Source organism: Octopus bimaculoides, chromosome 4 (genome assembly GCF_001194135.2).
Source record: "Octopus bimaculoides isolate UCB-OBI-ISO-001 chromosome 4, ASM119413v2, whole genome shotgun sequence".
Taxonomy (NCBI): domain Eukaryota; kingdom Metazoa; phylum Mollusca; class Cephalopoda; order Octopoda; family Octopodidae; genus Octopus; species Octopus bimaculoides.
Genome location: NC_068984.1, coordinates 31,015,530 through 31,030,967, shown reverse-complemented (window position 1 = coordinate 31,030,967; position 15,438 = coordinate 31,015,530).

Sequence of the window (15,438 nt, the reverse complement as noted above, 5' to 3'; positions counted from 1 at the left end):
ATATATATATATATATATATATATATATATATAGGTTGAGTTCTTTTAAACCTAAGGGTCACTGCAATAAGTGTGTGAAACTGGGAGGGGATTATGTTGAATAAATTATAATGATCCTCCTGTATTTTCTTTTACCCAATGCCAGGAACTTTTCAAAACCCACTCTGTGTGTGTGTGTGTGTGTGCGCGTGTGTGCGTAAACATATATTTATATATTTGGCTAATAGCTTAAATAGAGTATTCTAGAATCTAGCATAACTCTATAACTGTTTTCAAATCTTTGTACATTTTGTTATCTATTCATTTTCAAAATGGCTGTAGAAATAAAACAAAAGTTGATCCTTTCACTGTAATTCAGAAAATAGATGTCATTTTTTTTATGGGAAGATGTATAAGTTAAATCTCTTTTATGGAATTTTAAAAGAAAATTGAGTTGGGAAAAGCTAAAAAGAGAATATTAAGCTGTTAAATATAAAATTCTGATTTGTTCTCTACTTGGGGAATAACTACAATTTTTTTGCTCTTTCTCTAAACTGTTCAAATTCTAAGATAACATACAAATCTAAAGATTAATCTTCAGCCATTGAGATATGTTGCTTTCAACAAGTCACCAGACATTTTAGATGAACAGAAAACTGAAAAAGAGAATTATTTTACACATAGTACCATCCTTATAATGATTATAAGAGATATTCAAAGTCTAGAGAAATCTAAAATAATGCGTTATCCCACAGGTGGTTACAGACTGTTTGCCATTTGTCACTAGAGCACAAGAAAAGACTAGTATGCCAAACATCAATCAGAAATATATGGACATAACATCAAAGACACTAAAATATCAACCTTTAGGTTTATGTGTTTGATATTTCTATTTTTATGTACTGACCTTTAGATATTTTTGTTTATTTGTCTATATTTCAGGAGATTAAGTAACCTAAAGTAAGCTCAAATCCCACTCACCAAGTTAATAAAATTCTGTATTGCGTTCATATGTACCAAATGTAAGTATATGTTAAGAAGAAAATGTGGACTCATACAACTAAGATACCAAAGAAGGTAAATCCTCAAACAGAAAATTGTACTATTAAAGTGGGGGAAGAAATTGGGATGAATTTAACTTTTAACAAACATAACCCAAATATATAGACTCAGTTACATGTATCCCCCATGTTGCAGAAATGTTGTACTCCTCTAAATTTTTCTATAACATGAAATCCTATAATGTGAAACCTATAATCTGTTGGTTTCCATGTAACATGCAAGTCAATGAATATAGAATCCGATAGGAAATTCGTTTCATGTTATAGAATTATATGTTATAACAGGGTTTTCTGGAATGCAACACGTCTGTTATGTGAGGGATTCCTGTATATATATTGAAATTATCAAAATAATCATTTTGAATAGATATATAGATATTTTGTTGGGATTAGTGTTTCAGTCAAAGGATGGGGGAGAGTTTGCAAGAAAATTATCATCAATTTTGTAAAGGTCACTTCAAAAGCAACTGACATCAATCAATGCAGTAAAAAATAGTATAAATTAATTACAGACCCAAAGCTTGATCAAAATATTATGAATATATTAACACATTATTGCAGTATAAAAGAAGTCAGTACACCAAAGCATTTTTATGTTTCAAAGCATATATAACCTTAATGTGTGTTGATGTCTTGGGGAATGTAATTGATATATTCTTAGTTACATAGATTTTGAACAGACTACAGTTTTGGATGTTTTGTAATACTTCTTAGAAGTGAATGTAATTCCATGGGGAAAAAAGCAGTTGGGTCTCATAGTCAAGGATAAAATATTTTTCTCTCTTATGAGGAGGGCAAACTAACCTGTAGACTTGAACAGTTAAACATAGTTAAAACTGGTAATATCCATTTGCCATGCAGCTAAGACAGGATAATTCCACCATGATCCACAAGATTAGTTAAAATTTCTGAAAAAATTCTGAAAGCATTTTTTACTCAGCTCTATAAAAGAAGAGTTCACCATTTAACAAAACGCAAGAGGGATGAGTTAGAAAAATCCATTTTACTTAAAATATAGACAAGAACAAGAAACTCGTTTTTCATAAGGTTGACTGATTCTTTGTGCTTTAGCAAGGATATCTTGCTTTATATTTTCTTTTGTTTCAGGTACATCTTGTATTATTACTTTATATTTATATAGTATTTGTCTTTCATTTTTTGTTGTTAAGTAGTGTTGTTTGGTTACTCATTTCATTAAGAATTGACAGATCCTTCCTTTATTTTCTATCTTTTTCTGGATATTAGCTTCCCACAGAAGCTGCAGCAAATATTAAGTTATTTAGCCTTGTTAAATAAACCTTTGCTTCTGTCAAGATGGTGTCTTGTGCTACACAAATTTATGTTTTTAATTGCCTTATGAAGTCTACGTTTTGGAAGGTACACTCAGTGGTCCATACTAAGTTCTTTTATGGCATTTAATTCTTTGATTATTTTCAGTTTTAAAGTATCATAATCATGGTTTCCAATTTCATTATCATTATTATTATTATCTGCTGATACTGTATTAGGATGACAATTTTACTGAAGCACTACTGAGTGAGAGGCCTTCCCTTAAAGGTCCAGCTTCATTTTTGCTGTTACAACCAGATTTTTCGGAAACTCCTGTTTCTCATAAACTTAGGTAAGCTAACGTTGTCTCTATCGTCTTCACTACTATTATCTCTGGACATCTGAAAGTTTCAAGCAACTTTCTATTGCATGGTTTGTTGCACCTTTGTGATGGTGGGGTGGGGTGTGCTATATTTTTTTGATGGGGACAAAGATATTGTATTGTATCAGTATGTTTTGCTATGGGGTTTTGTTTGAGTCTGCAGTTCGATTAGTTTTTATCTTGTGTGTTGTTTGTGTAGTGCAGGTTGTCTTCTTCTTCTTCTTCTTCTTCTCATGATTATTATTATTATTATTATTATTATTATTATTGATTTATTTATTTATTTGTTTGTTTGTTTTTCCTCTATTTTTGCTATTGCATGTTTTCATAACTTTCTGTACTGTGATGGGCGTCAACACAATTTCTATCAGTCAATTTCCACTCAGTCTGAAGCATTGGTCATGATAGTGTGCAATGGGATCAAACAGGGTGCTACATACCTGTGAAGAGGACTTCTCAGTCTTAAATTCATGTCTACAACTGTATGGACAAATCAATAGCGGTCGGCATCTGCACACATGCTCACACTCATTTTGCTGCAGCTTGCATTCAATTACTTACATGCATGTGGTGCAAATTACATATGCACAAATCAGTAGAGGGCAACGCATACATACACATTTTTGCACATAGCAATACTCACTTTAGCAATGATTCTGCCACTGACAGAGACATACACATGTACATACATCCATATATAGATATACACACATGGTAAACATCAACGCACACAATTCTCTCTCTCTCTCTCTCTGGCAAACTGGTATTTTCACTTGCTTTTTCCCACACTTAAGCACTCTAACTCTCCCTGTCTTCCCTTCTCTCTCTTCGTAACTCTCACTTTCACACATACTCAGCCATGCACACACATACACAAACACACACCTACACATGCTATCACTTCTAAATGCTCTCTTCACCACCCCCCCTCACATACACACACATGCGCACAGACATAGATTGGACAGACACAATCAGCTCACACACTTCAGCATTGATTCAATTATTCCTTTATGTAAGTGAATTTATTGAGGAGCAGTCATATGTGTACATATGTTAGAGAAAGGGAGAAAAACATTTCAAATAGTAAGACAGTTAGGGAAGAGATGTGATGCAGGAGGATATGAAAAAGAAAAACATTGGAAGAAAGAAAATAGAAATGAAATAAGTCAATTTAAGTGAAAGAGAACAAGAAGAAAACCATACGAAAGCCATCAACCAACGGAAGATAGTAAATAAGACTAATATAGAAATGTAAAAAAAGAAATTTAAAAAATAAAAATAAAAAACTTAGCAGCAGATAAATGGAAAAGTGAAGTAAAGGAGGATAAAAATTTAATGAAAAGCAAGAAGTTTAATAATAATGGACTGGGGATGATCAGTCAGAAAAATAAAAAAAATAAAAAAAAAGAATGCAAATTATTGAAGGGGTAAGAATAGACTGTAAATGGATGAAAAATGATGGACAAGAATAAAGTGGATAAATAAAAATAGAAGAATTGAAAGGTTGAGAAAATGGTGATGAGAAAAAGAAAAGAAGGGGAAAAATGTGGAGTAGATGTGATGACAAACAAGGTAGGTAGACACAAAAAATATATTGTAAAGATAAAGCAAGTAATGATAACAACAAAAGTTGTTTTTTAAAACTTCCACATTGAAACTTGAAATAAAATTTAAAATGAAGATAAAATTTAAATACAAGAGGCTTGAAGAAGGAGTAAGTAAAAAGTGAATAGTGTACACAGCCATTGTTCAATTTTATATGTATGGTAGGGTCTCACATGTGTAATATACTTAGTTGAAACATTTCTATTAACTGGGATTATTCATGCAGTCATTCTATAGACATAAGCTTTCTCTAGGAGTGTTTCATATCTATAAAAAAAATAATAAATAGATAAATATGGGAGATAACTCCTATAAAATCAGTTAATTGAAATTTTTGGAAAATAAAGTTGATGCAGTAGGAGTGGAGCTTGTTTTCAAAATCAATTGATGAAAATAACAAGCATGTTTTGATCTTATTGTCGATTTTAAATGAGCAAGTATAAGTAATATCTATATGTATGTATGTTTGTATGTATGTGTGTGTGTGTATATACATACATATATGTGTGTGTGTGTATGCATATATATATATATATAGAGAGAGAGAGAGATTGAGTGAAAGAAGATGATGATGATAATGATGTAAATGTACACTTATGCATACAGTGGTCTTCAAAAAGTACTGAATCTTAGCAGCACTGATGAGATTTACTTATCTACTTTTGGTTAGCCCAAAGTCAAACTTGGTTGAGGAGATCTAAGATCAAAAGTGTTAAACCCATGACCATTCATCTATTTTGCATATCAAAAACTACACTCTAATGCATCAAAGTTTAACTCTAACAATATTATCCAATATATCTTGATGTTTTTTAAGATGCTGGGTAATAAGTGGTGATACAGATTTGGTTACTATTTCTAATAGATCCAACAGCCATGTAGAGGCCGTCTTATTTTCATGTTATTGCAACAGTTATGTATTTGAAGGATGTTACCAAAGATAAAAACAGGAGAGGTAATTGCATTAAATCATGCCAAAGTAGAACTTTTAAATAACATTTCTTAATATAATTATTATTCTCCATGAACTTTTAGAAAAATGCAAAAATAGCCTATTTCTTTAACTTTTTAAATTCTTTCATTCATAGTATTTTTATCTTTAAAAAAAATTCAAAATGAATTTTTTCCTAATTTACTCTCCTTTTCTCTGTCTTCTTTTCAAGAATTTAAATGTTAAATGTATAAAAACCAAATCTTTAATCTTCATCAGTACATTTTGGAGTAAAATATGAAAATAAATAATGTATATATTTTGAAAACAGTCCTACAGTATGGCCAAAACAAACTAAAGAACACAGGAGTAAAATAAAAGTAAAGAAAAGAATAATTATTTATTATTGTAATTCTTCTTATTTACTACATAAATGAATTAACAAATAATAGACATGATAATAAATTTAGTTCTTTTTCTCAGTTCAGGTACATTTACCTGTACACAATATGTTCCTGTTGAATTACAACATATCCTTCTAATAATCCCTTCCTCTACTTGTTCACACTCACTAAATTACTTCCCATCTCTCAGTTTCCTTCCGTAATCTCACAACCTTACTCCTCCCACTCACCCTCTCTAATCCCTGTTCCACTTCACTATAGACACCATCTTGTGATTTCGGTGGATGCTCCATCATATTTTCATCTTCTTTTCTTTCTCTCTCTCTCTCTCTCTCTCTCTCTCTCTCTCTCTCTCTCTCTCTCTCTCTCTCTCTCTCTCTCTCTCTTTCTCTCCCTCTCTCTCTCTTTCTCTCCCTCTCTCTCTCTTTCCACTCTCCCTCTACCTAATGTAGCCTTGCTTCTCTCTACTGCAAGACACCTATTTGTGTCCCTCAATATTATTTCCCAATCAGATGAGGAGTCTTGAGTTGGAATTTACTTGGTGACATCACTGAAGCTGATACCATGTAAAAAGCATCCTGTACACCCTTTAAAGTAGTTGGGATTAGGAAAGGTATCTAGCCACAGAAGCAATGCCAAAGCAGACAGTATAGTTTGGTGCAGTCTTCTGATTCCCCAGCTCCCATCAAACCACCCAACTCATGTAGGATGGAAAACAGCTGTTAAGTGATGATGCTGAATCTCTAAGGTATGTTACTATAAATTTATTAGGAAGGTTACAGTTAACACAATTCACCTCAATTAATATGTGCATAGTTCTTATTTTATCTAGCTCAGAAAAATGAAACTGATCAGGGTAGAATTTGAACCAAAAACATAGAAGATTGGTATAAACCTCTGTCATACATATACTGGCATTCTATGTCTCTTCCAATCCAGTATCTTAAAATATTCCTAATAATAATAATTCCTACCTTTGGCACATGGCCACATGTTTTTGGAATGAATACAGTTGATTAAATTAACCTCAGAATCGGGTTAGAACTTATTTTATCATAGGAAGGATGAAAAGCAAAGTCAATCCTGGTAGAATTTGAATTTAAATTGTAAATCGACATAACAAAATACCACAAGGTATACACCTTGTGTTCTACTGATTCTGCCAGAACTGCTATGTTAATACCAAAAATAATTAACTTTTTGAGGATTAGGAAGTATTATTAACCATATATTTTTGCTTCTATTCCGTGGTGAACATTTTAATCAATATATTCTCTGATACACTTTGGATGCACTACTTCTACAAATATATTTCTGTGCACACATGCATGCATGCACACACACACTCATACACAGATATATATATATATATATATATATATATATATACATATATATATATATATATATATATATATATGCATAAATATACATATATACACATGCATATATATACATATATATATATAGAGAGAGAGAGAGGGAGAGAAAGAGATAGAGAGAGAAAGAGAGAGACAAAGAGAGAGAGAGAGAAATAGAGAGAGAGATAAGTTAGGGGCTTTCACATTCTTTCCATCTACCAAATTCATTCCCATGGCATTGGTTGACCTGGGGCTATAGTAAACAATTTCCCAACGTGCCATGAAGAGGGAGTGAACTACAAAACATGTGGTTGCAAAGTATGTTTCTTCACCACACAGCCATGGCTGTGCCTATAAAGTATACAAATACATGAATACAGGGATGTTTCAGTTTCCTAAATACAGGGAAGAACCTTGCAAAGGTTTTTAAAAACGATAATACCATACAGTTGCAATCCATTTTCTTTTCCTTTTCCATTCCATGACTGTTTTTACCTTATGCTTCTTGTTACAAGTGGAAGTAGAAAAGAAAGAGAGTTGATTCAAAGACAAGGAGAGTGAGGGAAGAAGATAATAATGTGGAGGAGAATATGGGAAAAAAGAATGAAGGGGAAAATGAGAAAGATAATGAGAATAAAGAAGAAGAGAAAGATGATGAGAAAAAATAAAACAAAGTGGATGAGAAGAGGAGAAGAAAAAAGTGCATTACATTGGAAGAATTTTAACAATCTACTAGTAAATGGTTCTTTTCAAAGACGTTCAATAGCCCTGGGAATACTAATTCTTCACAAACATATACCAAGCCCATAATTTGGATTCATTGATACATGTGTATGATTAAATGGCATAGAAGTGCTTTACACGAATGTAGGATGGTTAAATTGCATGTAATTTTAACGACATAAAAGCTAATTTTTAAAGCTATGTTTAGCATGTTCCACAGTTAACTGCTTTTAGCAAAATTCAATGCACTTATGTACACATATACTTTAAAATAGACCTCGTTATCATTAGGGATTTCCCATGAGCCAGCAGAGAGTTTTCTAAGTTTTCATGGTATTGTTTCCCTAGAACAGCTAATTTTTGCTCCACTAATCCATATGTGTGATTATGATCAGAATTACACATTTTAAATCACTTCAGAAGTATAATAACACCATTTAAATACTCTACGAATGTCTTTTTGATTAATGTCCAAAATAAGCAAGGTTTTAGAGGGACTTAGTTAAATAAATATCCTTCTCATTATTTGGCTGATGTTTAGAACACAAAAGGTTTTAACACAAGATAGAGATGCAAAATGTTAATTTAAATTTGAGCATTAAAATGAAATATTTTGATTCATAGACCTACATGTAGACTCATGTGGGCTGGTAAGTTATATAAATCAACAAATAAAATGTCCAAATAAGAAAACAAATATTGGGGTTGAATCATTCAACTAAAAAAAATTCAAGGTGGCACCCCATTATAATAGAAGGTTAAATTTAAATATAAACAATATAAATTCTACCATAGAAGGCAGGTTAAACAAATATATTTTTTCTTTACTTTTTGGTTGCTATAGGTTGAATAAATCTACAATATACATTTTACTCAAGCCATCAATTCAGAGCAAGATTTTGACTTTGAGATTCTCAGTTTTGTTACCTTAAAGCTAAATATTAAAATTAAAATGATATACATATTAGCATAAGTCACCTGAATAAAGATTAATCAAAATATATTATATTATAAACCACATTGTGCATTGTAGCACCTCTAACATTAAACCCAGAATTTTTTTTATATCAATTTGCACTATTTCTCAAATCAAGAGGCAGAGTTCATATGGTTGCCCAACCTGCTAGATATAGCAGCCTAATCTTTATTATACCATTCTCTGATATCTTAAAAAGAACAGAAAGATGTATCCATTATGGTAGCCTTACATACATATTTACAGCGTAGTCATAACCTGAATGCTTTTGATCATAGATTTATGCACTTAAAATTGACCCTGAGGAAAACAACTAAACAAAACTCAAAATTTATATATATGCCACCTAGCATAAAGCTGTCACTCATTCCACTGTAGCTCCTCACATTTAAAACAGGATCTTAGCCTTGTGAGCTACCTGGTTACCTTATTATTGGTGGTGTTACATAAAAAGCATCCATTACACTCTGTAAAACGGTAGGTGTTTGGAAGGGCAACCAATGATAGAAACCATACAAAATCAGACAATGGAGTCCACTGCAGTCCTCCAAATCATCGAGTCCACTTAAACTATCTAAATCATGCTTGTATGGAAGATTCCTTTTTTCATATGGAGTTGGTCTCAACTGCTATTTTAATGTTGTGTCTATCTGTATGTGAGTGTACAAGTGTGTGTGTATGTGTTTTAGAGCCTCTCAGACATTTTATTACATCATTGCTGTAAATGAGTATCTCCATCATGCAAGCAGTGTCCTTCATTTCCAATCTTCCATGAAAACATGTCTGGTGATGGGGAAATACTACCTTAATTAGAAACAGGTGATGGCTGGTGACAGGAGGAGCATCCAGCAATAGAAAAGTCACCTCCACTAATTCTGTTCAATTCATGTGAGCATGGAAAAAGTTGATGCCAAAACAATGGTGATGACGATGTTAGTACACACACACACACACACACATTTGCATAGGGATAAAATATTCTTGATAGGCTACAGAATAGTATATTAATATTAAGGATTAGTGGATTGTAATAACATTATCAATCAGATTGTTTATATCCTGGGATAAAGGATATTTCAATCTTTTATGGAAATGAAATAAAATACAGCTTCACTATGTTTACAATCTATATGTCATATAATTAGATAGACATGTATATATAATGATGCAGATATAATGACATGGAAAGTGAAGTAGGATTTCCTTTTGTTTCCTTAGAAATATTTGATGGCCTTTTATATTTGAATATAAATATAAACTAGAAAAATGATAACTTTAGGACTTCAACTAAAATTACACTTTTTATCATTAATATATACAAATATATATATATTTATACACACATCCTCATATCCATACATATATACACACAGATGTACCTTTATTAGTGTGTATATATGAATACATGAGTGTATATTATACATACATATAGATATATGTATGTATATATATATGTCTATATATATGTATATGTATATGTATATATATATATATGTATCTCTCTTTCTCTCTCTCTCTCTCTCTCTCTCTCTCTTTCTATATATATCGCAGAGGTGCAATGGCCCAGTAGTTAGGGAAGTGGACTTGCAGTCGTAGGATCACAGTTTCAATTCCCAGACTGGGTGCTGTGAGTGTTATTGGGCAAACACACCTAAAGCTCCACGAGGCTCTGGCACCACAACTTTCTCTTACTCTTTCTTCCTGTTTCTATTGTCACACTCTGTGTCACGCTGAATCTCCCTGAGAACTACATTAAGGGTACACATGTCTGTGGAGTGCTCACCCACTTGCATGTTAATTTCATAAGGAGGCTGTTCCATTGATTGGATCAACTGGAACCCTAGTCGTCATAACCAACGGAGTGGCCTGATATATGTATATACATATATATATATAAAACTCATATATATATCTATATATTATATATCCTGTATACATACATGAAAATATACTCAGAGATGATGAAGAACGGGAGAATCTTTCTGATGCAGACAAAGACAGTTGTTCTTTAGACATCTACCAGCCTCTATCTTGATAAAACTGTAGACTCTAAGTCGTTACTAGCTTCACCTCTCAAAATAATTGATTTCACAGCTAACACTGATCATTGAAATGTGAAGTGTTAGAGACACGTATTTTAAAGTTGTTATCATCAGGCAACCAGTGTAATGTACATTGCACACAAAGTTCACACAATCAATGAAAATTTTTAAATCAATTATAATACCATAGTCATAAATAACAATACATACATACATACACACACACACGCACATATGTATGTATATATGTATGTATTTATATATTTAAGATATATATCATGGCAAATGACAGTGTGTAAAATATGTGTGTGAGTGTCTGTGTATACATAACTATGAGTGTGTATACAATAGTATATATATATATATATATATATATATATGTGTGTGTGTGTGTGTATACATATATGTATGTACACATGTATATATAAGTATATATATTCATGAGTGTATCTATCTGACTATCTAGCTAGCTAGCTAGCTATCTCTCTCTCTCTCTCTCTATATATATATATGTGTGTGTGTGTGTGTGTGTGTGTGTGTACACATATACATAGTAAATATTTACATATCTATCTTCCTGGGGTGACAAGGTCAGAAGAAGAAATGTCTGGCCACTAAGAATAAAGTACTCAAAGATAAGTCTGAGAATAAATAAAATATGTAAATTATTATCGTTAGTTTGACAAAATATACTTTGTCAGACTAATGATTATGCATTATACATACTTATGTGTGTGTTTGTGTACGTGTGTGCATGTGTGTGTCTATGTACAATATGTGTGTGTGTATATATATATTTTGTCATAGGGTAAAATCAATAATAATTTTACCAGGTGGTCAGTGTGGAAATAAAAACCTCATAGGTACATTTTACAAAATATTTTGTAATTATATATGTAATTATTACAAGGGGTCGGCTTCACGCCTCACCACGCACTACTAGAAATAGATGCTTAAGTTCCTAACACAACCTTAAAATCTCCAAGAAATAACACACAATATTGTAGGTAAGCAAAAGAAAAATAATGAATCCACAAGGTTGGTCAACTCCATACCCAATTGGATTTCAAGCTTAAAGTAAATTTTAAATATTTCACTTACTGCTTTCATCAGTGGAAGTACTCCATAAGATAAATTTGCATGTATTTCAAAATATGCATTCAATCGGTGACATCAGATGATCAATATCCATCCACACATGCAAAAATATCCCGCCAAGTATAATTCACACCCTTCTTTTGTACCCACGTGTTGTGTGTTAACATCTAGACTGCAGTAAATACAGTTTCAATCATGGAGTAAACTTATTCAAATATTAATTTTAATATTGGGTAAAATCAATAATAATTTTACCAGGTGGTCAGTGAGGAAGTAAAAACCTCATTGGTACATTTTACAAAATATTTTATAGTTATATGCATAATTATAACAAGGGATCGTCTTTATGCCTCATCAGTAAGTATATTTCACTTACTGCTATCACTGATGATAGCAGTAAGTGAAATATTTTAATTTTACTTTAAGCTTGAACTCCCATCAGGTATGGAGTTGACCAAACTTGTGGATTCATTATTTTTCTTTTGCTTGCCTACGATATGGTGAGTTATTTCTCAAAGATTTTAAGGTGGTAATAAGAGCTTTAGTGTCTATTTCTAGCAGTGCATGGTGAGGCATAAAATTGAACCCTTGTTATAATTATGTATATAATTATTATATATATATATATATATATGTATATATATATATATATATATATATATATATATATATATATATATATATATATATATATATATACACACATATACAGAGGGTGTTTGGGCAAAATTTGACAATTTGCATAAAAAAAACAAAGTAAAAATATTGCAGTCAAAAATAAAGGTATTCTAAAAATCAAAAAAATATCAACTAGATTATGGCTGGCCGGTAACAATTTACTCAAAGTAGTCACCTTCAGCTTCCACTATAGCCTAAAGAAGAGTTTGGAACCTGTGCATGCATTCTTTAATGTGTCTCTGAGAAGATCCTCAAATATCTCCTTGATATTGGCCACCAGCTCCACCTTGGCATTCCAGTTAGAGCACCTGGTATGTTTCTTCATGATGCCCCACACAGTAATCCATGGGATTAAAACTGAGGGAATTAAGAGGTCAGAAATTAGGGCTGGTGTAATAGAAATTCTCCAACAATCTCTTCTAACTTGCACATATGGCACTCCAGTAACAAATTTCTCCTAAAAGGTATTGACCACAGTTTCCAGCAGCTTTACATAGCTGTATAAATTGAGTCTAAGGCTCTGTTCCTGAAGTTATTGGATGAATTGCGTGTGCCTCTTGCTGTGCCCCTTCCTGCTGGTTATGGCTTCATAATCTCTTCTGTGGCTGTTCATGTCACACATCTAGCAATATAGCCTTTACAATGTTCAAAGAGCATTGAGCAGCAATCATGATGTGGTCAATCCCAGGGTGAAACTTCATGATACAGGTAACTCTTTTCCAATATGGTTTCCAGTTCTTCATGTCAGCTAACATTTTCTCGACTACAACCCTAACCTTTATGTTCTCCAATGCTATTCGCTGTTCATCAATATATCAAGATGTTTCTGAAAAAAGAGACATAAATAATCATTAAATTTAGTATGAACACTTTGTGTGTGTGTGTGTGTGCACGCATGTGTATGTATGTACGTACATATGTATGTATGCATACATGTATATATGTATGTGAGTATGTGTTTATTTGAGTGGATGTGTGTTTGTGTCTGTTTATGTGTATATCTCCTTAAAGTAGAAATGTGTGAGCATCATATGTGTTTGCCTTTTAGTTCAAAATGACTCCTATTTTCAATACGCTCAATTTTTACTCTTTTTTTTTTGGTTCTTTTATAAAAAAAAAACTCTCCTAAAAATAGGCCATAAGACCCTGAACTTCCCAGACAAAAGCTCATGTATTTATTTCCAACAACCCCATTTAACTAGAGTAAAGAACTCCTTTGGTTATGAAATTTCCCCTCTGAAGCACAAGTCCAGGCAAAGTTGCTTATGGAAAACCAGCAGTCACCAATGCATACCAGTGTCCCTTCTCCACACAACTGATGTTATTCAAAGGAAAGGCAAAGGCCAAAACAGCTTAGCACCAGCAACTCATTTCCACAACTAAGTGAACTGGAGCAATGTGAAGTAAAGTGTCTTGCTCAAGAACACAACCCACAGCCCAGTCTGGGCATCAAACTCACTAATTCATGATTGTGAGCCTGACACTTTAACTACTGAGCCATGCATCCATTTAACTAATATATATATATATATAAACTATCATGGCTCAAAGAAGTTAAGTTCCTACATAAATGGCTAATAACCTAATAGTGTATCCCCACAAAACATTTTGTTTCTATGTAAATGGCATTTTATGTTTTACTGATTTCACTAATTGAATTGTGACCATACTGGAGCTCTTCTTTCATGAATACACAGAGTTCTATTAATGCTTACTTGTATGCACTTTGAAAGAATAACAACCAAAGGTGACCTGAGTAGATCTGAACCCAGATCAAAAGCAAAGGTGTGAGCAAAATGTCATTAAGTATTTTGTTCAATATTACCATTCAGTGCCTTTCTGTTTAAAAACATCACAGGAAATTTGAAAAAGTAGAGAAGTAGTGTAGTTAGGTATTCATGAGAAATAAACTCTGAGTATACGTCTTATGAAAGTAATCAGTCAACTAAATTAATTGATGATTATTGATTATTAATCAAAATAAATCACAAAGTCACTAAGAATCATATAAACTCAATTTTTTTGTTTAGGGTGATTTCAAGGTAAACAACAAGAACATAGTTAATTTTGAACTCTTGACAGTTTGATTTAAATGTTGGTAGCATAAAAAGTCCCAAAACACAAATCAGAGCATAGCAAAGCTCAACTAATAAATAAATGAAAGAGAAAGCAAATCAGGTTTTAAAAATTAGATGCACCCAATGAAGTGAAAGAAAATTTATTGAAACTGAAGATATTGTATTTATGGCTATACACATAAATAAGTATAATAAATAAATAAAAAACTACGTATTTAAATAGATAATAGAAAGGAAAAATATGAACATCAGGCACAACAAAAAGACTACATTGAGGAAAGAATTTTAAGAAAAGTGAGGAAAACCCCTTAAACAGCAGAAGAAAAGACAGCCCAGAAATATGTGTGTGTGTGTGTGCGTGTGTCTACATATCTATGTATATGTATACTTAGATACATTTATCTCTCTCTCTCTCTCTCTCTCTCTCTCTCTCTCTATATATATATATATATATATATATATATATATATATGTGTGTGTGATTCGTATACATACACACACACATACACACATATATGTATATGTATGTATGTATGTATGTATGCATATATGTTGGTGTGCATGTATAAAAGAAAGGAAATACGTAAGAAAGAGTGGAAATGCCAAATTATTCAACAATTTATTGAAATTATTGTTTGTTTTCGGTTTTGTTTCTTTTTTTCTTTTGTATGAGATAACTGTAGAAATTAACACAGCTGTTGTAACATTCTACCAGAGTGTCATAAACATCTGGCATTGTGATCAATGGATATTCTTTAGACTCTGTTTTTAAATCTCCATTCAAACACAAACATATATGCAAGGCTGCACGGATGCACACACACACACACACACACACACACACACAC